Here is a 7,635-nt window from a genome sequence, read left to right as displayed (position 1 = left end):
GATGATTTTTTTCTAGATCCATCCATTTGCCTGCAAACCTCATGATGTCATATTTTTTCTCTGCTGAGTAGTACTCCATTGTGTATATGTACCACATTTTCTTTATCCATTCCTCAGTTGAAGGGCATCTAGGTTGTTTCCAGGTTCTGGCTATTACAAACAATGCTGATATGAACATAGCTGAGCAAATGCCCTTGTGGTATGATTGAGCATTCCTTGGGTATATGTCCAAGAGTGCTATAGCTGGGTCTTGGGGGAGATTGATTCCCACTTTTCTAAGAAAGTGCCATATTGATTTCCAAAGTGGCTGTACAAGCTTTCATTCCCACCAAGAGTGGGGGAGAGTTCCCATTGCTCCACATCCTCTCCAGCATAAGCTGTCTTCTGTGTTTTTGATCTTAGCCATTCTGACATATGTAAGGTGGTATCTCAGAGTCATTTTGATTTGCATTTCCCTGATTATTAGGGATGTTGAGCAATTCCTTAAATGTCTTTCAGCCATTTGAGCTTCCTCTGTTGAGAATTCTCTGTTTAGCTCTATAACCCATTTCTTAATTGGACTATTGGTTATTTTGATGTCTAATTTCTTGAATTTTTTATATATTCTGGATATCAGCCCTCTGTCAGATATACGGTTTGTGAAGATCTTTTCCCATTCTGTTGGCTGTCACTTTATCCAGTTGACTGTGTCCTTTACTCTACAAAAGCTTCTCAGTATCAAGAGGTCCTATTGATTAATTGTTTCTCTCAGTGTCTCTGCTACTGGTGTTATATTTAGGAAGTGATCTCACGTGCCAATGCATTCAAGACTTTCTCTTCTATCAGGTTGAGAGTACCTGGATTTATGTTGACCCCCAAAATTCGACCAAGGAACTCATACAGCTTATAAACACCTTCAACAACATACCAGGATACAAGATTAACTAAAAAAAAATAAGTAGCCCTCCTATATACAATTGACAAACAGGCTGAGAAGGAAATCAGAGATACATCACCCTGTACAATAGCCACAAATGATATAAAATACTTTGGGGTAACTCTAACTAAGCAAGTGAAGGACCTGTATGACAAGAACTTTAAGTCCCTGAAAAAAAGAAATTGAAGAAGATGTCAGAAAATGGAAAGATCTCCTATGCTCATGGATAGGCAGGATTAACATAGTAAAAATGGCAGTCTTACCAAAAACAATCTACAGATTCAATGCAATCTCCATCAAAATACCAACACAATTCTTCACAGACCTGGAAAGAATAATACTCAACTTCATATGGTAAAACAAAAAACCCAGAATAGCCAAAAGAATCCTGTACAATAAAACAACCTCTGGAGGCATCACAATCCCTGACTTCAAGATCTACTATAGAGCTGCAGTAATAAAAACAGCTTGGTATTGGCATAAAAACCAACATGTGGACCAATTGAATCGAATTGAAGACCCTGACATTAATCTGCACACCTATGAACATATAATTTTTGACAAAGAAGCCAAAAGTGAACAATCAAGAAAAGAAAGCATCTTCAACAAATGATGCTGGCATAACTGGGTGTCAACATGTAGAAGGATGCAAATAGATCCATATCTGTCACTGTGCACAAAACTTAAGCCCTATTTTTTTTTTTTACACAGAATAAGGATCAGTATTTTTTTTTTTGAGACAGAATCTCAGTTATCATATTCTGTTCTTGAACTTATTTTGTATGTTAAACTTCTGGTCCTCTGCCTCCACCTATCCAGTCCTGGGTTGTAGGCATTTGCTATCACGTCCAGTTTATGAAGTACTCAAGATTAAGGCCAAGGCTTCGTTCATTGTAGGCAAGTATTCTACCAACTGAGCTCCATCCTCAGCTCCACACAACTGCTACATTTGGAAAAAAATTTCATTACATATATACAGGAAAGAATAGTTAAAAATTGAAAATATTGAAGAAACACAAATTTGGTAGATTATTGTGGTTTTATTTAACTATGTTCTTCCTATTTCTTTTATCCCAGGAGTTGAAAAGTAATTATATTTGAGTTTCTGGCAATATGACCCTGTCAACACATTCTAAAGACTTTTCCCAACTCTGTGTATAGCTAGCTCTTCCTTAGGATATATATGAGAAATGAAAAAATATCCACTGTTCATTGCCTTCTATTTAGTATTTATTGAGTGCTCAGAATTAGGCTATGTACTTGAGATTCATTATTTTATTTAATCCCCACAATGCTTTAAGAGAGTTTGTGCTATTATGATCATTCTATTGACTTGAAAACTGAGTCATAGAGAAGTTAGACAGCAATCTCAAACATATGGCCAGTCAGCAGTAGACTGAAAATTCAAGCCAATGTCTAACCTTAATTATTGCAAATTTAATATGATTCTTGCTTTCAGTAAGTAGGTGAGTAATGAGGCTTATGGAAAACATTTCAGATTGGATACTTTTGCTTGATGGTGCTAAACATGGAGGTAGATAATTTTCATTTTATGATGTCTGGGAACTGGGTAGCAATACCTGAGATTCTTTCAGCTATTCCACAGTTTCATGGTGGCTAAAAATAAATTAAGCATTGTTGTCTTGCTTGCAAATGCTCTATATAGGAAGATAGTCAGGAGGTCATACTGTGCAGCATTTTCTTCTCATTATGGTTAAAAATCTTTCACAAAAGTCTCTATTACACATTTCTTCTTATGTCTCTCTTAGCAAGCAATGTTCCAGTGACCTCCTGCATTTCAACATGCCTTATGAACAAAGATGCTGCTGTTCTTATTATGGAATATTTTCAATATTTTTTGTTTAATTAAATAGATTGGAAAGTAGAACTAATTTCTTCCAGTGCAAAGGTCAGGCATGGTTGCTGTTCCTTATGAAGGATTTGGGTTTCCTGTCCTCAGGGTTCCTCTCCTGTGCTACAACCCACTGTACTCCACATGCCATATGTCTTTGTATCAACTTTTGAACCTGGATAACAGGTTCAAGAAAATGTTGATACTTTGATTATTGCTGTTATTATGACCAATTATATCCTTTGTTTCTGTCCGAAGTGTTATGTCTTCTGCTAACATTCATAACATGATGGCATACTAATTCATTAGTTTGTTAATAGGATAAAATCCAAGATCCTTCACAATCCTTTAGCTTCATTGATCAAATATAACCACTCCTGTCTATAAAGGAGGGTGGCATATAGATTGTAGAGCAAAGAAAAATGGAATATTTGCTTGACATATAACATATTGCAATATAAGATTGTGCTGATCCTTCAGTTGAGGTTTATTTATTAGCTATTCTTTTTTATAAATTTCTTCTTTGACAATTTCATTCATGTATATAATACATTCAGATTACTGTCACTCTAATCCTTTTTGAAACCCCTAGCCCTGTTACCCCACCTTTTTCCTTATAAGTACCCCATTCATGTCTTTTAATATTGTTTTGTGACTTGCTGAGTTTAACCAGGGCCATCTTTGTAACCATGGATTTCGAGCTAGCAAGTGCAGAAAATTGGTGACCAACAAGGCTTGTCACAGCAAGTGCCATCATAACAGGGAGAAGTTGACATTTACTTGAGTACAATATCAGCTGAAGACTCTTAGCTTAAGAGAAAGCATCATTTTATTTGAGTGCTTGGTATTAGACATGACTTATGCCATGAAAGTCAGAATTCTGTTAGATGGCAGTGGGGATGGCTTGGCTGGTAGGAAGATATCCTGGGCAAAAGAATAATACATTTCAAGATATCATATTATGAGATTAACATGTGTGAGGTCCTGAATATTTCCATAGTGTCTAATATTCTAATAGCTCATACAACAAAGATACAATACTGAAATTTGTAATACATTCTGTGCATTTGGAAAAAAAAACTTTTCATCAATGTCTTACAATGATACCCCATGCTGCATGTCAAAATAAGATGTGCTGTTTAATTTACAGTGTCATGGTATATAAATTATATAAATTATATATATAAATATATACTCTCTCAAGTAGCTACCTATACTACAAGGAGATGAGAGACACATGCAAAAAGTCAGAGGCATCTGTTTAAGAACTGATGAACTAATAACAGTTTTTTTTATTTGAAAAGTATCCAACATGTGCTATTCCTTTGAGGCCATGATGGTCAAAGTTGGCTTTTCTTTTTCAATTCCATTGAACACAAGAGCAGTAGGAAGTTGATGTAACTAGTCACTGCATACATTTGTCTCATTGACTCACTTTGAAAAAGTGACTTTTTCTAATCATGCTTAAAACTATGTCATATTATTCTGTTAAAGTGTTTTAATATGTAAGATGTACTGCTATATGTAAAGTATGTTTCTTTTAATAAACAAAGTCTATATAAAAAGGGGGGAAAAGAACTGATGCACTCCTTCACAATGAATTTTCCTCATTTCTAGAGAATTTTGAACTTGATGTTTGATTAAAGGGGCTTCTAGCTCTGATATATCACTAGCCATAATAGTTAGCTCCACTTGTAAATAAAGGATCTTGCCTTGATCACTTCTTCCTTCTCCCCTTTAACACACATGTATACAACATACTGGTAATATGATATATAGAAAGACTAAGACAAAAACTTTGACCCATGCTGGGTGGTGGTGGTGGTGGCAGCGGCGGCGGCGGCGGCGGCGGCGGCGGTGCACGCCTTTAATCCCAGCACTTGGGAGGCAGAGCTAGGTGGATCTCTTTGAGTTTGAGGCTAGCCTGGTCTACAGAGAAAGCGATCCAGGCCAGGCACCAAAACTACACAGAGAAACCCTGTCTTGGAAAAACAACAACAAGAACAACAACATTTGACCCAGCTTAATATTTTCATCTCAAACTTGTGTTGAAGTTCTGCCTTCCTTACTAAGTTAAATTTTAGTTTACCCCTTGTATGTGCTGAGTCATTCTTCAGTGGACTATGATGGAAATAGGAATCAAGATGGGACTGGGAATCAAAAAGTTTATAGTTTTAGAATTGGCATTTCACTAAATAACAGATGGAATTTTTCCTTATTCTATGAATTCCATTAAGGTGAAGTCTTATTTCTAGCATTTTTCCTATCTTCATTTTTAATGCCCTATCAAATGCATTATCAATTTGTGTGACCTGAGATTGCTCCCTCACTCAGCTCACAGAGTGAGACCAACTGCAGAGAAATCTCCAACTTGTCAGCTTTCATTTCGGGGCTAGTCTTTGTCAATTCCTTCAAAATTCTGTCACTGAGGAGTGTTACCACAGTGCAAAAGGGTAGGATGAAGCCCAGTCTCTTTAGAGCCTGTCATTCTTTATGTCTTCCTTTGTGATAGATAAAAAATGGCAGTAGGCAAAGAATCCTGTTCCAAGAGCCTCACTGAGAAATGCATCAAGTACAGAAGTTGAAATCCTGGTGGAGGGTCTATTATCTTGGAAAATACCATACTCCTTATCTCACATAAGTCTTAACAACCTCAGAAATTAGCAATGACAGTAGTAAAGCCTCTGCTACACTCTGTATCTATCAGTTTTAGGCATACAAGCTAAGAAGGAAGGATAAAACACTTGGTTAGAAGAAGTTTGCTATGTCCTTTACAAAAGGAATATTTTAGAGGTTGACAAATGACTTTCAATATCATTTGCAAAATAGCATACAAGTGAGTGCAAATTCATGTGGCGCAACTAGAGTAGAGAAAGGCTGAGGAAGCCCAGGATGCAATGTTCTGGTTGACATCTCACTTGTATGTTTCACTGGTTTCTCCAAATTTAAGATCTGATCACAGTGAAGCAGTGTTAATAAGATAAGCCTTTCCAAAAGATACAGATTTGAAGCTAAATTTTGAATGATGAATGTTCACAACACATTTACACATTGCTGCTAGTGCCATTTCCTTATTCAGTTAAGTATTTTGTCTACCATCTGCTGTAGTATAGCACTGTGCAGGGTGCATTGAGGATGCAGGAAGGCGCAAAACTCTAGCTGTGCCTCTATTCCCCATGAACTTCAGGTCTTCTGAGGAGGTTCACTCACTCTCCATTCCTGAGCAGGTACTAGGCAGGTATAATACAAATATTGGTATATACTGTTATGTGCTGTTTAAGCTTCCTGAAAATAGCCTCTGGGCAGAGGCCTTCCTTTGTCATCTCTAAAACCTCCTATTTTGCATCAGGCTGACTTCCTGGTTCCACAATGGGGAAAGGGGAAAAGAACAAACAGCTAAGAATATTAAAAACATTGTGCCTCTGAAAGGAGCTAGATTAAAAAATCATATTCAACAGGGGCTACTGTTGTTTATTCCATGGGCTAAAAAGCATAGGAAGAAGCTCATCCATGAAGAACACCTAATTGGGAACTCCAGATGACTATCTCAACTTCCCTGGTCAATTTCGACTGAATGTTTGCAAGATCCCAATTTGATGACCTTTCTTTTGTTTGTTCTCTTATTTAGGCTGCTCTAGTGGTCTTTGCTAAATATCAGAAACTGTAGATTTGATGTTTTCCCATTCATTTGCTGCTTATGTCTGCCTGCCATTTGGTATTTATGTTTTTACTTTTGTTTGCTATATACTTAATAAACTCATTCATGCAAAACCCAAAGTATAAATAGTGTAGACTTTTCAATGTAACAGGTGATGTTCAGCTATGCTTTCTAGCTTCCATTTGAAATCTAGTTGGCTGTTTTGCAGGAAAAACATACATTCTGGTCTGTTCCTGCATGCCTAAGTCTTCTTGGAAGGTGTAAATACCCACATGGGGGAGGCCTACTACCTTTCAGTACCATCTTATCAAGAACTGGGTTTAAAAATTAGGTAACTTACCTAAGCTATGTCTCTGACCCTAGATTTCAACAATAACTAGTTAATTAAGATACACTGGTAACAGCATCTATTAGGCACCTGACTCAGAATTCAGAGGAGAGATTTTTATTCAGACTCCTTATCATTACCATTCTACTAAGAAGTATGGTACAAGTTCATATAAAATGTTCAGGAAAGGTGAATATGATAAATTCCATAAGATGGATTGGCTCTTTTAAAATTCACTTCCATTGCTTTCAGGCTGACTTTCACTTACTTTCAACTATTTCTTGAATTTCTGGTTGGTGACTTTCCCTCTTCCTTTCATTTCTGTCTTCTGAGTCGATGGCTTGTATATAAAATTGTCTGCTTGACATTTTCACTGGAGGATTGCGTAGCATTTTCCACAGTTAAGTGGCCAAAACTGAACTATCAAGTCCCTGTTGTTCTAGTCAGGATTCACTTCTTCCACTTTTTCTCGTCTAAAATATTACCACCACCTATTTATCTTCTTAAGCAAAAGGTCTTTGTGTGATCTCTATTTGAATTATTATGTGGTCATCATTTCTATTTAATTTTTTTTCTATACTGCTACTTTAGGATATCCAGCACACAGTGAGGCTTATTAGATATCTATTGAATAGTATGTTATACTAATTAATATCAATCCTGGCCTTTTAAAGTTTTATGTGGCTTTGGGCATTAAAGTGTTTTACTCCTCATTTCTAGTATTATTTTCCCCCCTCTTGTTTCTTGTAAGCTTTGGTCCTGGGATAGTACTGATAGATTATTGTAAGGATTTAGAGGAAGGGAATAAGATGGGGGAATATAGGAGATTCGTGGAGGAAGAACAATTTTTTAATAGGAGAGGTAGAAACAAAGGAATGAGA

Source organism: Onychomys torridus, chromosome X, assembly GCF_903995425.1.
Source record: "Onychomys torridus chromosome X, mOncTor1.1, whole genome shotgun sequence".
NCBI classification, from domain to species: Eukaryota; Metazoa; Chordata; class Mammalia; order Rodentia; family Cricetidae; genus Onychomys; species Onychomys torridus.
This window is presented reverse-complemented; position numbering follows the sequence as displayed.